The following is an 18,498-nucleotide window of genomic DNA, read 5'->3' on the forward strand; positions in this document are numbered from 1 at the left end:
ATATCTGTGAATTTGGGTCTCTCCTCACATCGAACAGTATGGCTACCTCTTTTACTGGTGCTGCCAGTAGCTTTCTCTCTCTCTCTCTCTCTCTCTGTCTGTCTCTAGAGCTGGATGTTCTAAACTTCATTCATGGGTATCTTGTATAACTAATGCTAATTGTAGCCAAAATTAAGCTCTGGATTTTTGCTGTCATTTTTATACTCACTGTTACAGGCTCTGTGCCAGTGCAGGTCCCCTGCCTTGTCTCCTGTCAATTTCTACTAGGACCTCAACTGTGTAAAGATTATCTGTGCAATAGTGGCAGAAGTATTTTGTGTAGGCATTGCTCCCCTCCACACAATCTTATGACCCTTTTCCCCCTTATATATTGACTCCTCTCCATATTGTGTAATTGATGAGAGTACCTAGAACATGATGGACCATATCACCATAAAATGTATTTTACTGATAATATATTACAAGGATGTTTCCTAATGTACAATGTTAAGGTATCCAAAGTACAATTAATTCTAAAAATCCAGAGCTGGTACAGGCCTAGCATTAATAAACATATTCACCCAGCATAGCACCTTTCTTCACAAGTAATCCATAATTTCAGTGAAACTGCTTGCAAAGCAAGAAACTATTTAACATGGAGGCCCACTGAAATTTAATTACAGAGTAGTAAATAATTGAAATAGTTCTACATAGCACTTTTCATCCATAGATCTCAAAGCAAAAGCGCTATAAAAAGGGTATTTTTATCCCCATTTTGCAGCTGTTTATTGTGTAGAGCCAGATTTCCTGAGCTCTTAGTCTGGTGCTTTTTCCACTATGCCACACTGCCTCCCATGTACTGTAAATACAATACAGTGAGTCATTCACTCCACGGTTTGGTAAGACAGTATTATCAGTAAGGGCATTTATGCATAATATTATAAATAAATAGTCACATTTCATAAAATTTAACACCAAAAGCGACAGAAATTAATTTAGCCTACTTAAAACAAACTAGCAAGATGATTATTTTGTAATACAAGTTGTATTTGTCTGTTACAAATGGAACACTTTATATTGACTGTTTAGGTATTAAAGATATATAAATTAATATGATACCAAACCAAAACATTTTTCAGTTTCTAATAATTATTTTCTATGAGATATGAACAAGTCAACTCAGAATCTATCAGAAGATAATGGTGAAAAATTATATTTTTTATTAAAAATACTTTTGGCTGTTTTAAAAATAAAACAATTAGATCTGCTAGCAGTGCAGACATACACATTTTTAAAAGGCAATTCTGTTTTAGATTTTTTTTAAAATGTATTTGATGCTTTTATAGTTATATCTCATTGAAGCTTAATTGTATGTTCTTGTATTTGAAAAAAAATAAGTCAAATGATCTGGTGATTAAAGAGAGTTGCCACTTGCCTGAGCTACAGCCCTAGGGATATGACCTTTTTAATCCTCTTTAGTTAATGTATTGGTGATCTTTACTTAGGCAAAGTAAATAGTGCTATACTGAACAAAGAGGAGGTCATGCTTCCTGCATTACACTCTGACCCAGAGGTCATGGCCTTTGTTCACTTCTCAATAGGAATTGCTCTCAATGGGCCACCACAAAATGGAGAACTAATTTAGGCACGTGCTGGCATAGAATGGCACAGTATCACATTTACTTCATGTAAAACTCTTGAATACTTGTACTTATACCAAACAAAAAAATATCTTTTTAAATTGGATTAACCATTTCATTTGCCCGTGTTTATATAATTACTCCTTTTTCATTGTTATTAGCTTTATTCTGGCAAAAACACATTGTTCGGATAATTCCAGTGCAGCATGTGCAAGTGCTTTATTTCTCTGATTTGACAAACTTACAGCTGTTCACATTTTTAACTGATGGTAAAGAACTTGCAATTACTTTAACATTATTTTTGTAATTTGTTAGTCTTGATTCTCTCATCAGAGCATTATTAGATTAATGAAAATTACTGCATTTGTCTAAAAAATGAAACCTAAAATATGGTAACTGAGATACTATAGATGGGCATTTGGAGGCATAGATATTATCTCAAAATACAACTTGAAAAGAAATGTGTCAGTATATGTATATACTCTGTCTGAAGATTTTTCACCTATGCCCAAAGACATCCTCAATGTATGGGATATACCAGCATGCAAAAGCAGGGTCCTTATTTGGCCAACACAGCCATTGAACTCCCTAAATAATGAGGGAGCATATGAAATAGAGTGGATAACTATGTAAAATGTAAAGGATGGCGCATAAGTGTACTAGATTCTTTTCTCACTTAAATTGGTTTTATATCAATGTGACCCTGTTGACTTCAAAAGGTTACTCTTGATTTACATGATTGAAAGCAGAATCAGTAACCACTATGAAATTTCTCAACTACTTTATAGAGAGCTATTACTTCCTACAAAAAATTTCATGCATTTGAAAGATATATATGTTGTTATGTACAGCCATCTGTTTCTTCTGTGTGATATTCTCCATTCATTAATGAAATCTATTAAAGAAAGTAGTGAGATCACCAAATAATTCTTCAACCTGTGAACACATATATCTTGAATAAAAATATGATACTACAAATTTTTCTTTCTTTGCAAAGATAAAGCCATTAGTCTCTGATGACTTAACAAAATTGTCTAAAACACAGCAGGATTAAAACTGCACAGAAAGGCATTGAATAAAAACTTGCAATATTACACTCATAAAAATATAATAATATCACAGTGATGAAGCTTAATGATCTGTGTGCCTATCTACAAGAATAGATTCAAGTGCAAGCACAGGGCTAAAATATGTATTAAAATAATTATTTACCCTCAAACGTTGATAAATCAAGCCTTACTGACTTTGAATCTCCACCCCGTTATGCCACTTTTTTACTAAGTGTAACTCCCTTAAAAACCATGGAGTATGTTGGCTGTATTTGGTGTATTGGAGCAGAGAATTGCATTCACTATGTTGCTGTTGGTGAAGGATTTGAGCCTGACAACACTAGCAGCTGCTGTGTTTGCTACTTGTAAGTATTTCTACTGACTCCAGTTGGACCACTCCATTAATATGCCCTACACCTTGTATTGGGTGCTTGTATGTCTGTGTCATTGGCATAATCTGGGTCAATCTTGCTTGCATTTGTTCATGCCACCATGGGTGGGTGAGTGAATGTGGGGGTGCATATAGAGGTCTGGTCCATAGTAATCTCATGCAATACTGCGGGAGGAGAATATGGAGAGTCTGTGCAGAAGTTAGAGACCCCCAAAGTCAAGTAGTGCACAATTACGTTGGGACTTCCAAAAAGTTGAATAGTGAGGGGCTTTGGACAGGGGTTGACAGAGAGGTTAGAGCAGTGCTAGTAGATTTTCAACATAAATTTGTCAGTTGTGCAGGACTCTTCTCCTTGAGGAGGAGGGAGTGTACCAGTAATGGATTGGTTTCTATCAAGTGCTCCATTCCTCACCAACACTCTCCCTGGACATGTCTACACTGGGAAATTATTTAGAAATAACTCCTGAAATAATTATTTCAAAATAGCATGTCCAAACTACAGAGAAGCCTCGAAATTAGTCCGAGGCAGGCTCCCTTAATGTGGACACGATGTCTTGATTTTGAGTCCCAGGAAGCACTGGGGAATAATTACTTGGAATGACTCTGGGGAGTAGATATTTCAAAATAGCAACAGTGGAGCATCTAATAACTATTTCAAAATAAGCGATATTCCTCATGGAAAGCAGGAGTAGTTATTTCAAAATAACCAGACTGTCATTTTGAAATAATGGGCATGGTACTATGGACGCTCCGCTTATTATTTCAAAATAAAGGGAATTATTTTGAAATAACTCCCTCCAGTGGACCAGGGCCATGTGATTGAGCTGTATGATATAGTAAGAATTTGACCTATTTGAACAAAGATAAATATAGCCTAGAAAATGTAATGCTTCAGCAAGACTGCAAATAATCTGTCACTTATTTTTGCCTGATCCTTTCAGTTCACTCCTTTTGAAACTTTCTTTTCTTTGAATTCTATCAATCTCAAATTAAAAAAAAAAATTCTTGTCTTTAAAACAAAATAATGTATTTTGGGAATTATGTGTATTTAAATGATAACTGTCAGCTACTTTAGGTCCAAAATTTGGATTGAGTAATAAAACAGAAAATAAGGTGATTGAAACAAAACCCATTACAAATAGAATGTTTATGATTTTTTTATTTGATCTTACTGAGAATGGTTCTGCTATGGAACCAAGCAAACAGTCTGGTGCTAGTACATGAGAAATGGCAAATAAAAGTGACTATATAAAACACTGAAATTTGCCAATAACTTTTCCTTGTCCAAATGAAGAGAAGTGCAAAAATAAAATATTTAGATAGTGACACATAAAAAGATTTTTAAAATCTTTCTGTTCAATAACCTAATGTTTTCACACAATTCAGAATTTTTAAAAATGTGTATTATGTCCTATGTTGTCTAATAGGAGGATCACTGTCAGGTCAGAAATCTTATATATTTAAGTTCCTTTCCAGTGTTAACAAGCTATATTTAGAATACTGAATATTGAAAATAGAAAATAACTTTTCACCTTTTGCATACAGGCAGTCATATTGTTTGCCTTTTTGCTGTATGCTTAGTTTGGGGAGTGAAAATAGATGAGCGAGTTCTTATGTGCTTTGTTTAGTGACTTTTCATATTTTAGTTGTAATGTACTAGTACAGAGATACAATGTGTGGGGTGCTGACTTTATAGGGGAATGTTTGATCTAAACAAAAAGACTTCTAGAACTGGAACTTTTAGAAAAATAAAGAAAATATTTCTTTCAATCTAAGTTTTGTAAAATGCTCCTTTCTCTTTAAAAACTAAAATGAGCACCTCAGTTGATCTGACAATGTCACATTAAGATTTCTGTTAGTAAACAAGTTTTTCTTTCATTAAGAGATGTCTTACAGTTAATTTCAATTTTCTCAGTAAATAATCTATCCAGTATTATGTAGTATTAAGTGTTTTTGGTACATACCAAAAGATACCACCTCTTAAATCATCAAACTGAATGGGGACATTATGGATATTTTCTTGCTGAAGTGCTTTCTGAACATTTAACCTCCTCTCCTAGTAGTTGATTCAACCGTAGTTTTCACTCTTTTCAAAATAACTTTATCTCTGTCAGGGTGTACGAAAGTGACAAACACTCCATTGCAGATGTTAAAGTTGATTCTGTAGTATTGGTGTCACTGTTAACAATTTAATAATCTCATATGCATTGTAGATCTCAATAGCTAGGTTGGTTCTCCTTCAAGATAATCTGACATTTAATTAATTGCCACTACAGCGATAAATGTTATACAGATTACAAAAATAAATATACGTAGCACTTTAACAACATTATGGATTCTAAATGTGATTTACACAGTGAAACTTATGAAGGAGCCAGTGTTGTTATGCAGCTTCATCAGTTGCGACTCTCTCCTCAAAACAATCCCCAAATGTATTGAATTCACTGTGGTTCCACCTTATTTTGATGACCAGCTCTATTATGCAACTGACTTTTGTTGGTCCCTTGAGTAGTTATTTTCACTGTACTTGACCTGGAGGAAAAAAAGGGAAAAATTACTGTTAGTTTGGGAATTTGGTGAGGTTTTGGCTTTAATATACAAACTGCTGAGTATTTTTTTAAGGGTGGTAAACGGTTTCCTGAACGCTAAACTGCCTGGAATACATTTAGGTCTGTTAGAATTGGGCACAATTCTGTTGAAATTAAGGGAAATATGTCTATCCACTTTTATCCCAGGATGGAATTTGTTCCTTTGCCTTTTTTTCCTGTGAATTGAGTTAAAATGCTACATGTGCATATAGTTGCATAGAGTTGTGCCATTTCATAGTTGAAAATAAAATAGTATTCTATATAAGTGCTGTCATTTCTGGGATTTTTTTCTGTAGTAGTATAATTACATGCTTCTTTTCTACTGCAGAGATTCACCCTGCTTTGTCAAGAAAAATGGTATACACTAGTCAAATGGCATTCTCTTCCAGGAAAAAAAAAAGACAATGTTACTATTAGGGCCTATACATTCAAAGAATGGTGTATCATACAGGGATTTAAGCACAGAATATTTTTTTTGAGAGATTAATTTTTTTTCGACTGACCTAAATGCTTGTCCATTTAATGGCTATGCTCTGACAGTACAGAAGGGGTCAAATTTGCATGAGTTTGGTTAATATTCCTATAAAAATCATTCAATGTGTAAATAACACACATGTCCACACATCTTTCTATGTGTTGGAATCCATATAAGTACAAAACATACAATAACATTTTATCAAATGTTATCAAAACACAATAAAATGTGAGGTTCCACATTATTAATCTCCATGCAAATATTCCAATCTCCTTCCACGTGAAGAAAACTCAGTGTTGCCAATGGAAGTTCTGTGCACAAAAGGAGAACAGAATATTGTTATTGAGCTTTGTTTTGTGGAACTGAGAATAAAATTCTGTTCTGCATGTGTAGGTATGTGGAATACTCCATTAAACAAAAATTTCTGAGTTATGCCAATTGCCTTAATTGCTTCAGTGCTGCTGAAAAGTCTGAGCTCATAAGTGCCATTAATTTAATAGCAAAATGTACATATACTATGGATCTAGGACCAAACAGGTTAAATTAGCGTTCAAGGGTTAAAAGATTCCTCTTGTAGTATAATCTGTTAATTTGTGATGATGTTAGGTATTAGCTGTTGGGAATAATACATGCACTAATTCAGGTGCCATGTTTAAAAACTTGTACACTCTTTATTTGAAATTGCCTATGCTTCTTATAGGTCAAGAACATTCCTGAAAGCTTCATGGTAATATTCAGGGTTTTTTTTAACTTTAGTTTTTAATATAGTGAGGAGGGAAAGTATGGTGGAATTAGGACTAAGAAGGAGTACATTTGTATTTATGGTTTTGCAAAAAAATGTAAATTGTTACTATTTTTTTGTAGTATTAGCGAAATACTTTAATTTGTATTAAACAAGATTGTACACCCACAGGCCTTTATACTAGGAAATGCTTCAAAAATGTATAAACATATAAAAATGTGTCAGTGTAGACATGTAATTGGTTAAATGCTGCATGTATGTAAATATATGTACACACATGTAGGATATATAATGGACGTGTGTAAATACACATTTTTTAAAATAAAATATCATCACAATGTTTTGTTAAAGCAGTTAATAGTAAATTTCCTTCCATTACTATCACAGAATTATTGATAATGGTGTTAGAGGACAATTTTGATACTAGAATTAGCATAGAAAGCTCTCTAAAAAGGTGATGTATTTATAAATGAATCAGAGAGAAGTCTGTTTTTCTACCAAAAATAATCACTGCCTTGTTGCCAAGAGACAAAGGTGTTTCTGTAATTATACTAGATTTCTTTATTATGTTAGTCACTTGCACTAGCTCATTGACAGCACAGTTGTTTTGGAACTTCTTTGGTGGACCCAAATGATGGGATACTATTGCTAAAGTGAAAATAATTATGTTAAAATAAAAATATTGAAAGGTGCAATTTTGAATTTATCTTTTATTCACGTACAATCTATTTTACTACAATTAAGAGATGGATTTATTCCTAGCAGAAAATGGTTAATTTTTAAATGTCATGGTATTTGTCACTAATGTACTCTGAGAGCTTTCATATGTTGAAAAGGATTATTTTGAAACAACTGAAATAACTGTTGACTGTTGTCTGAATAAAATCAGTTAACCAGTTTTCATGGCATTTTTTATTGCTAATGCCATTTCATAATAAATATTATCAATTTATGTAGCATAGAAAAAGTTTGTGAAAATTTTCTGTACATCAAGTGTTCTGATAACTTTGTTTGGATTTTGTGCTGCAGTAACCATTATTAAAATATCAAATACTTTTAAAATTATATAGATGCTGTTTGTTGCTGTTTTAATTTTCAATAAAACTAAAATAAGAATAATTAGGAAACAGAATTCTTTGCAGTTCATTTAAGATTTGCTGCAATATTATAGCAGAATAAAAATTCTGTTGGAGCTGTAACACTTTTAGAAAACATATTCATATGCAACATTGATTTGGGTAATTGACTTCATTTTGTAGGACAATACATTTTGCAGTTTCAAAATAGAATAGGCTGAGTTGAGGCCTTTTGGCTAAAACTGCTCTTTATTATACTGATGTGAATCCATCAGTAGCGTCAATATCAGCAGAGTTCCTCTGAATTTATACCAGTGCAACTCAGATCAGAATTTGATCCTCTATTCATATTTTCTTTCTTTTTTGGGACATTTTTCCCAATTCTTAATGCTCTTTTTATGTTTTCTACCATATCTGCTAAATATGAAATGTGTGGGTACATTTAATAGCTATGGTATATTTTTTCTGTATGGAGACACCTTTACATATTAAAAAATCTGGTCACATATGTGTATATATTCTTACTTATTGAAGCACATCTCACAGTATAAAATTCACAAACTTTAATTCATATATCTCCTAGTAAGAGTAAGGGTTATAGTAATGGCTAAAATTGCTAACATTCAATAACTTTAGTATGTATAATATGACTAAACTGAAAAATAAATCCCCTCTCTGATAACATAATAGAAGTCAGATTATAAATATGATTTAATGAATAAGGTGACCTTTGATCAACACCTACCTTTCTTAATTGCTGTCTCTGTTGAAAATTGAGCACAGACTTTTAAAACGTGAAAATATTCATGATTATTTTAAAGTATTATTTAAGTAGGTAAAATAATATGTCTAACAGGTTTTACTGCTATGTGTCATTAAGAGATTCTCTTTTGTGAAAAAAAGCTTAATTCCACCACTACTAAATATTTCTTTCTTTAAAATTTTGGATTTGAGTTTCAACATTTTATACAACAAAGCTAGGTAGATAAAATTAAAATTAATCTTGTGTATCATCTTCTATATTATATATTGGGTAAAGAACGATATATACTTAATTGAACTTATAAAACTAAAGTTAAACATATAATACATAAAGAATTTGAATAATCAGTTTGCAACTGGATAACATTAACTATATGTTTATAGAATCTTGCATAAATACAAATATCTGTAAATAAAAAATATTTTATTGTTTAATATATGTTTTATTTAAAGCCCATCCAGGTATTATTGAAATTTTCTTGTTTATAGCCATTTCTAATAATTGGTACTGTACCTTATTTTCTCATTTATTATAACTATCCTGGAAAATGCTACTCCTCTCCTTATAATTTAAAGATGCAAACTCTAGTTCACTGCAATCATATTCTCAGAGAATTTACTACCTTTCATGAAAATATATGGTAATTTACAGGATTAAAATATTTTAAATCTTGTTTTTATGGACTTCATTAACAATTAAAGCATATATGTTTGCTAACACATTTTTGCTTGTTATGAATTGTTTAACAGTGAGTTTTTCCTTCTTCGGAATTTGTTTCTGTAGACTAGCTAAAATGCTATATCATTTTAAGCAGAACTCCTATTTAAATCAGTGGAGAATTCTGCTTAAAAACCAGTAACATACTGTGATCCTAAGTTCACCAATGATATCACAATAGAATTATTGCCATAGGCACTAACATAGAGTAGAAAACATACATCATAAAAATTAGTTCATGTCACTTACCAGTGAAGGTGAAAAAGTATTATTGTACAGAATAATAGAGATCACTCAACATTTCGAAGATATTAAGCTTGGTGCATAAAATATGACCTTCAATAGCTGTGAAGAAGTATTTTAAACTTGGGCTTTGCAGCATTTATTTCATCTTCTTTAAATATGTGTTGATTGCCGTGGGCTACTTGCTGAATAGGGTGTTTCTGAACAAGAGTAAGGGTGGCAAAAGAATTTGGCCCCTTAGTGTTTATTTAAAAAAAAAAAAAAAGCAAACAGTGTGCTCTATTTCTTCTATTTAAAAATTGTAACAAAAACACCTATATAAAACTAACAATGCCCCTCAACAATCACTTGCTTTCAAAGGAGAAATAGTGAATACCACAATGAGTCATTTTAACAACTAGCAAAGTCACATTTTATGCATGAAATACAGTGTTCTGGAACTTGCAATGTGGCTCCCTTATCATTCTGTATAACTACATAGATCCCTTCACTGATAATAGAAGCAGCTAATTCTTACACTGTAAATCCATGATAATTGTTCCTGTTTGACTAATTTGGGTATTGAAACTTATTACAACTAAAATCACAAAATTAAGGAAACAGATTTTTGTGTGTGTAGATTGACTTTTTATTTTTTTTAAATATTTGTTGATTTCAGTAGCACATCTTGTACTCAAACCGGAGTGAGGATTGTGGAATAGACTGTTTGCAAATTTCAGAGCAGATGTGTATGTTTTATAAACATTATATAAAAATTAACATATATTTTATTATGGTATGCTGCTTTCTATTAAAAGATATTTAAAGGAATGACTTAGACTATCAATGACGATAACCCATCCTGCAAAGCTATATAGTCTAATTCCTGAATTAAAAATAAATTTCAGTTCATCAGATCTTGAATTAATATATAATGTGAAAAGCCATATTGAATTTCAAAAATGCATGTACAGTTATTGATTAAAAATTGATCATATGCTGTAAGTTTTCAGATGTTCCCTTGTCCTTTAAAAGTCAAAAATACACTACTTTATATAGTTTCTCAGTTTCAAGGTTAGCTTTCCCTCACAGATATCCACTGCAATGAAATTACCAGATGCAAAATATGCAGTATATTTATGACAACTAAATAGGAGCCAGTAAGCAACATTTGATCTTGTGTTTTGATTCTATGCTTGTGGTGAGAGCACTCATCAATACAGTACATAGGACAAAATGTTGATACAGTACTTCCAGTTTTAAGCACACTGTTGTGTACATTTAAAAATAATTACAAAAGAACCAGAAACATATTGGTTAGCACACTTTTCAAAACTGCTAATGCAATGCACTGTTTAATGCTTTCTTCCTGAAAAAAATTGTCTTCCTGCCAGAGTTTCATTTGTGTTGATATCATTTTAATGCCAAGTTTTCTATAAAACATTTCTATTAAAATACAGTGTAATGAAGAAAAAGACTTTGCAAAATGCTTTATTTTGTTTTTAAGGAAAATATCGTTGAAATTTATTCTTATTCAAACTACCTTTACACATTTGGAAACACTTGTTTTAAAATTGTTTTTATTTGTTATGTAGGTATTTAGGGGTCCTTTCTCCCCATCATTAAACTGCCACTGTTCCATTGATGTTAAATGGTATTATATAAAACTAGGTCAGAAGCCTATTAAAACAGGACTGAATAATATGTAAATACTGTACAGGTTGTAAAATGACCAGTAAGTTTGATTTTGCATGTTACCTTGAGTTTCAGGAGGACAAGTGGTAAGGTTGCTTTGCTTTTCTAAAATTTAGTTTGAACTTTTGGGAAGTGTCTTAAAAAAGAAAAACCTTCTGTTATATAGGAAGAATTCTCAGTGTTGTCACTTATAACAAAAATTATTATCTTGGACATTATTAAAAATGGATTTTCTAAGACATGCAATTAAACCTTTTTACAGAGACTTCCTGTAGAAAAATAATTTGCTTAATTGGGTCAGCTTTCCCAATGTATATGCATATTCATTTTAATTATACAATGTATACAGTTTTGAATATCAAAATATCACCTTCATGTTAACTATATTTTTTTGAATTCATTCATAGATAATGGACCTTAAAATAATGTTTCCACTTCCCTTTATGGAATCCTTCCTCCATTCAGAATGGTGAATGGAATTAAATTGTTTGCCCTTATCTCTTCCAAACCTTAATTTTTCTGTTCAGTGACCTAAAATTTGATTACTTTCACTCTTAAGTTAGGGTTATGGTAACAGATGTAAGTTCTGAGATAAATTCAAATTAACGTCAGTTCTGCAGTTGTCACCGTAGTTTCATGATGTAAGATACATTTTAGTTCTTCCTCTTCCATCCCCCAAAAGTTCTCCCAGTTCAGACACAGAATAAAGATGTGCTTGATTGTCTTCAGTTTCTTACTTTACTAAAAGTTGGAAGACAGAGAGGAGAGGCATTTTATTGTGGCATTGAATGGACAAAAATTAATAATAAGATGTTGAGAAACAAAAACTAACATGCATTTAGAGAATCATCTTAAATGAACATAAGTGAAAGCAACTACCTTTGGATAATTTAGTCCAGCCATTCAAAAAAATGGGAAATCCTATTTGTATGTGTGTCAGAAGTACAAAATTGTTGGATACACAGTGAAGTACAGTCTGCTTTCTTTTGTATGTGGATTATAACAGTTCCCTGTGTGTGCTGACAAATGCATGACACAGTGAATGTCATGTCAGTGTTTAAGATTAGCAATACAAAACTGGACAAAAACTGTTCTAATGTTCAATGTGTTTAGCATCCCAAGTTTATTTTTCTTACAGTTTTTAATTGTCCGAATTGATGACCCATGTATCTGCCTGCACTCTGTATGCACTGGCATATTATTTATAAACTACTACACACTTGGCTCATGATTCTTAAACATGATCTTCAGCAAAAAGAAGGGTAGAAGAGAGTATCTGGATGTTTTGTCATTCTGCGATGTGATACTCACATAGACATTTTTGTATTGTGATGCGCCCAAAACAAATATTAAAAACATTTTGTGGTTTCACACTATAAAAAAAATTGGTAAGCATATATTATAAAGTGTGTATTTGACTTAAAGAAAGAAATATTATCTTATTTAGGATATTAGTGGTTGAGTGAGTTCTTTCTCAAGATCTTGAAGTTGTTTGGGAAAGTTGGTTATAAGTGAGTCTTTAAATATTTCAGTAGTCATTCAGGATGCAGCACAGCTCAGCTATGGCTCATTTGGTAGAAAACCACATATACTGAATTAGACTTTCTAGAACTGGCTGATGCATTGCTTTAAAAGATCAAATGTAATAAAAGTTATGTTTGCAAAAGGGAAGATGGTTTTCATATTCTGTATTATGTGTAGCAGGAAAATATGTTCTGTCAAGTACCTTATAGATTGTGATTTTACCAGTATGGCTTTTGTGAGTGAGTACTCAGGCAGGGAACATCCTAGGAGTTTGGTAATTTTGGAAGTTATGTTCTTTTTAAACAGAATCAATTATAAAATATGTTCACCTATCTTTGCAAGTGACAGTAGGTCAGACCATTGAAATAATGGACGCTTGAGTCACTGAGTTTATGAAAAATGTAAATGGGGCTAACTTTTAGAAAAACTCTGACTTAAAACACCTTTACTCCATCTTGCAGGACAGTGAGTTTTTCAGAGAAGCCTGGAGAAAAGTCTCTTTGGGGGGAATTCAGTTATTGCAAGGGAATAAAATGTTACAACTCAGCTTTCTTTTTTTTTCCATCATATTTCTTTTCCTGCCACTATTTGCTGATCCATATTTTAAGGAACAAAACTTCATTAAATATTTTTATCAGAAGTATTTCATAAAACCATTGAAATCAATGACATGAAACTTTATAGCTGGTTTAAAGGGTAGTCATGAAAGCGATGATGGCATATGCAGAATAAATATTAAATCACAGGGACAGCTATGGCTTTCCTTAACTGATCACCTAACCTCTTTTCTCATGTGATAAAATACTTACAGGCGGAGGACACCCTGAGGTTGAACACTGCAAGATCTCTTTTCTCTCTCTCTCTCTCTCTCTCTCTCTCTCTCTCTCATATGGTAGGGCAAATCAAATGTTTAAACAGCATTTTTGTAAAAAAAAAAAAAAAAAGCATATAAAACAATTTTTGAATATGCCAATAACAGAAAGCGCGCGCACACACACACACACATTATTACAACAGGGAGAGTTCATTGGTTAACTGAAATGGCGAGATGTGACGCAAAAGGACACTTGGATGAGTAGAAATGCTGATGGATGCCAAAGCAGGCGTACCAGGAAATGCTGTTGCTATGAGAGAAGCACACAGACTGAGAGAGAAAGAGAGAGAGAGAGAGAGAGCAAGTTGGGGAGGCCTTATTTTTTATCTTTTGGTTATACCAGAGAGACTGCAAACATCTCTGGTGTTTAGCAGAGAGAGAGAGGTTTTGGATGGATATTTTCATTAGCATAAGTTGAGGGACAGAGGGAGAGGAGAGGTAGCTTAAAGTATAAAACAGATGAAAAGTAGAGAGGAGCTGCATATTCTGAGTCAGCCATCTGAGTTATGGTAGATATACAAATTAAATACAGCAAATGAAGCAACTCAGTATGGTATCAGTGCTGATGTTAAGACTTACAAATTAAAACAAAAATGTAAAATATATATATAATAACCCCACCTTTTAAGCTTATGAAATGTCCAGCTGGAATACAGGCGTCTCTTTTGTCACATTCTTAAGGGAACTGCAATAAATTCATCTTATAAATCCATTAGCAAAAAAGAGGGCAAAATAATTAGCAAGGACCTTTTTTTTTTTGTCTTGCTTCTTCAGCAAGGGGGAAAAAGTTTGTGCTATGAACTTAGCCTAGCAGCTTCTGGAACTTGTGCCAAAAGGGGCAGGAAGTTGTTTTACAATAGAGTTACAGTGATCTGCCACAAATGGAAAAAGCCAAATGTTGGGCTCTGGGAAGAGGAAAAAATATTCTTTCTCTTCTCCCCCCAAACCCTTTCTTTTGCCCCGCAATAAAAAGGAAAGTTCAGCTGAAAGTTGATTTTTAATTGCTTTTCTAAGTAATGGAAAGATTATCTCACTTGCATATTCCACAGCAAGCATGAGAGAAAGAAGTATCAAAGGGACGTTTAAAAAATGCACTTGGTAACTAGCAACGGGACTTTTGGCATGATTCCTCGAGTTTGCTTGAGGTTATGGAAGGGGGATGGGAAGAAGAAAAGCAATTCTACGTAGTACGTTTTCTTAAAAAAAAGAGGGGGGGACCTTATAATAGGGTTTTTTTTTTTTACAGGAAATGTGTGTTGATCCTCTAAAGCTGAATCCTTGGGTATTTGTAGCTCGTCTTTGCCGGCCGATGTGTTTTTTGTGTGAGTGTAAGCGCTCTCAATCAAACAGCAATCATGGCAGCTGTTTTTCTTCCAGCACAGCAGTTGAGCTGTCTCGCCCAAATGCTTATCAGCTTTTGACACTGTGCCAAGATAGTTATAAGGGCCAAGCAGTCTCAGCTTGGCTGTGCAGCTGGTTTAGAAGTAAGGGCATGAGAAAACAAAATCACTAAGTTTTTGTCACATACAGTATTTGCTTTTCTAAATCCCCATTTACTACACTGATTTTTCTGTGAGGCATTTTGATGGTGTTTATGGATAGCTTAATATTGTAAATACGTTTTATAATTTTGGAAACAGAGCCTCATTTTTTTTATGCCTGCAGATATTTTCTCATGAAAAAGGCTGTAATTAAGAGATGAATATGCAGAACTGCCTTTTTAAACTTATTGTCATATTGTGCATGTATTAAAATTCCTTTCCCATGTTTTTCCCCTTTTCCCTCCGTCTTTCCCCACCCCCATCTTAAACACAAGACTGCATTGTGTTGAAGAAAAATAGCTTTGCTGGATTTGGAGGCAAACGTAGGAGAGCTGAAGCAAATGTTGCTGTAGGAGGGGTGCTTCATTTCATTGTTGTATGCCTGCTTGTGGTGTGTGTCTGTGTGTGTGTGTGTGCGCGCGCGCCCCCGTGTACGTGCATGTGTGTGTGTGTGTCTGCGTATGATGAAAACTAGCCTGCTCACGCAGGGCCGTGCCTCCGTTTCATCATCAGCTCTAGTCTTCTCTGTTTCGCTAGCTCATACACTCCTCCTCTTTCTTAGCCAGATTGCTGTAGTCGCTCACAAGGGGGAGATTGGACTATGAAAAAAGGTTGCTGCTGCAGCTTGCATTCCTGCTGCAAGGGCCTCCTCTTCAGTCGGCCTTTGCCAGAGCAGAACTTTTAAAACGCTACACATAGGATCTTCTTTTTCTCTTCTTTATTTAGCCTTCTCCTTTAAAAAAAAAAAAAGGATGTATTTTTCTTGTTTTCTGTGCTGAGCTTGGCTTTAGAGTATATCGCAATGTTGAGGTTAAAGCTACAAGTATTTTTACCACCACCCTGCTGATCCATTTTTTTTTTCCGTCTTGGTTAAAGAAATTGATTTATTTGACTGAGCAATGAATCAGGATTTGCTAGTTTATATGCTGAGAGAATGATGGCTTTTATTTGTGGGTTGGTTTTCTTTCTAAGTACCAAAACCCTGTGCTGCTCATGGAATCAGCTTCTTTCGGTATATTTTTTAATTGCTTCAGGTATCTGTGCCATATGAACAAGGACGGATGATAGTTCTCTAACCCCCTTGTAATCTGACTATGGCTGAAATGGAAAATACTGTGAGGCATTTTTGTCCTTGCAGGGTTCCTCCTCTCCCTTTCATTCACTGTTTAGGAGGGAAAAGGGGTGTGCAGTAAAATGCTGTCTCTGGGACAGGTGCCAGCTCCAAGACAAAAGGAATAAAATAGGCGGTAAACGGGGAAAATTAATAGCCAACAAAAATAGCCATTGGAAATGTTAAGCGGCAACACTGGTAGAAGTGTTATTGGCTACCCAACCTTTCTGTGAATTTTGTAGATATAGGCTTAAAAGAGAAAGTTTAGGTATACTTTTTTTCTCTCTATAGGCATTTGAAAAGATAAGGCGATCTTTTTTTTTTTTTTGGACTATTGAATTATTCATAGTGTCAGCAGTGAAGCCAGGACCATTAGCATGCATCAGACATGCTGTTTGTCTGTTTGCTAACATTCTTCATTCAAGACTTGTTAACTACCAGACAAGCTTAACACGCTTCTCTTTCCCCCCTCCCCTTTCTTTCTCGTGCTCTCTCTCTCTCTCCCTTTTTCTCTCCCCCCTCCCTTCATGCCACCCCATTTAGTCTCCTATTGTTGTTCCTGGGAGCTGGCAGCCAAGGGTAGTTGTGGCAGGGAAAGCATGTGGACGAGAACTGGAACCCGTTGCTAGGTAAGGACCGCCTTCCCTTCTTCCAGGCCTGCATGCACTTGCACAATCAAGAAATACCGTGGAGCTCACTCAGTGTCTTCCATCTGCTTTTACAGGAGACTGCAGAACTGCAAGGTGAACGCATTGGCATCCTCTCTCCATATCTGGTTCCTGAGGCTTGTTCCCCACCATTCACAGGGTAAGATTCTTTCTCATCACTTAGATGCATCTTGATTGACATGTGGTAACATTTCACGTTTATTTGCTTCCACAATGTAGTGAGCAACTGGAGTAATTACCAAGCAGGAAAATTAAGTTTCAGAAACTCTTAGTGGATATCAGGAGGTTGCCTTTTGACTATGTATTTGTTTATTTTTAACCTTCAGTGCATGTCAGACCATCAAGGTTTAGATTAATTTAAAATGATGACTTGCAGTTTATTAAGGATGCAATACAGTTATTAATTTGGGGTGGGTCATTTTTTCTCCCTCTCAAGTCCATACCTCCCATCAACAGTCTGTTAAAACCAGACAAAGGTCGATCACAGCATTTATTTCTGAATGCAAATGTTCTAGGACTTGTGCCAGTCTTGCCTTCATTGATTACACTGTAGCTTCTTTGTTGAATGGCACTTTTATATTTTCCCCTTTAGATGTGGGGGTTTTTTTTAACAGAAGGCAGCTGAAACCTGAAAAGAAACAAAACAAAGTTGTGTGGGGCAAATTCAGATTTATATTTTAATTACTTATATGTTGCTGAAACTGTTATGTTCAGACCAATTATAAATACATCCAATCTTTAGTTATATTAGCCTCTCTCATTTGTGTGTGTGTGCTTGTGTGTGCATGTGTGTGCATTTATTAACTGATAGTTTTCAATGTTACTCAGTGATGGCCTTTGGTAATTGCATCCTACTGCAATTAAATTTTTCCAGATTGTCTTAGAAATGTGCATTTTGGCATACGCATTTTCGGCTTTCATATGTATTGTTTCCGATTACTCAGAATTGTTCTAGTATAGGGGACACTAAATATTAATGAATTAACTTATACAATTATAATACCTTTATAATGTAATGCCATATATAGACCAGAACAACATGTGGATGTAGATGTTCTTGTCATAACCCTGAAACTCTTCTCAATTTGGCAAAGTCTTCACACTTAAGATATTTTAATACTATGAAAAGGCTGATATCATAATTAGTTTGTATTATTCATGCAGCCAGCTAAAATGTACATGTTGCAATACACAAGAATATATTATTGTTCTGTTGGAAAGAAATGCACTTTAAAGACATTTTGTGCAAAACCTATTCCTTCTGTATAGTTGTGTAACAGAAAATGCTTTCCTTTACACTGCCAAATGCGAAGGCTCAGTAAAATATTTTAATGTTTGCTCATTTTTATTTTATTTGTGTTAGTATGCTTAAGTAAAAAAAAAAGCAACTGAACCTGAAATGATTTATTTTTTAAACAAAAATAATTAGAATATACCAACTAA

The 18,498-nt window shown here is 33.9% G+C and overlaps 1 long non-coding RNA gene across 2 annotated transcripts; it reads right to left on the reverse strand.

Annotated features, from left to right (window-relative positions):
• Window positions 1-433: 433 nt before the first annotated feature.
• LOC102450967 (uncharacterized) lies at window positions 434-15,115 on the reverse strand. 2 transcript variants are annotated; one of them, XR_012896308.1, is made up of 3 exons: window positions 14,357-15,089; window positions 11,708-12,078; window positions 434-5,591 (listed from the first exon to the last, which is right to left on the reverse strand). It is a non-coding gene; the product is annotated as an uncharacterized LOC102450967 (long non-coding RNA). The 2 variants fall into 2 exon arrangements; XR_012896307.1 differs by having other exon boundaries at window positions 435-5,591; window positions 9,670-12,078; window positions 14,357-15,115.
• Between the last annotated feature and the right edge of the window lie 3,383 nt (window positions 15,116-18,498).

The sequence above is a fragment of the Pelodiscus sinensis genome, chromosome 1 (assembly GCF_049634645.1).
Source record: "Pelodiscus sinensis isolate JC-2024 chromosome 1, ASM4963464v1, whole genome shotgun sequence".
NCBI lineage: Eukaryota > Metazoa > Chordata > Testudines > Trionychidae > Pelodiscus > Pelodiscus sinensis.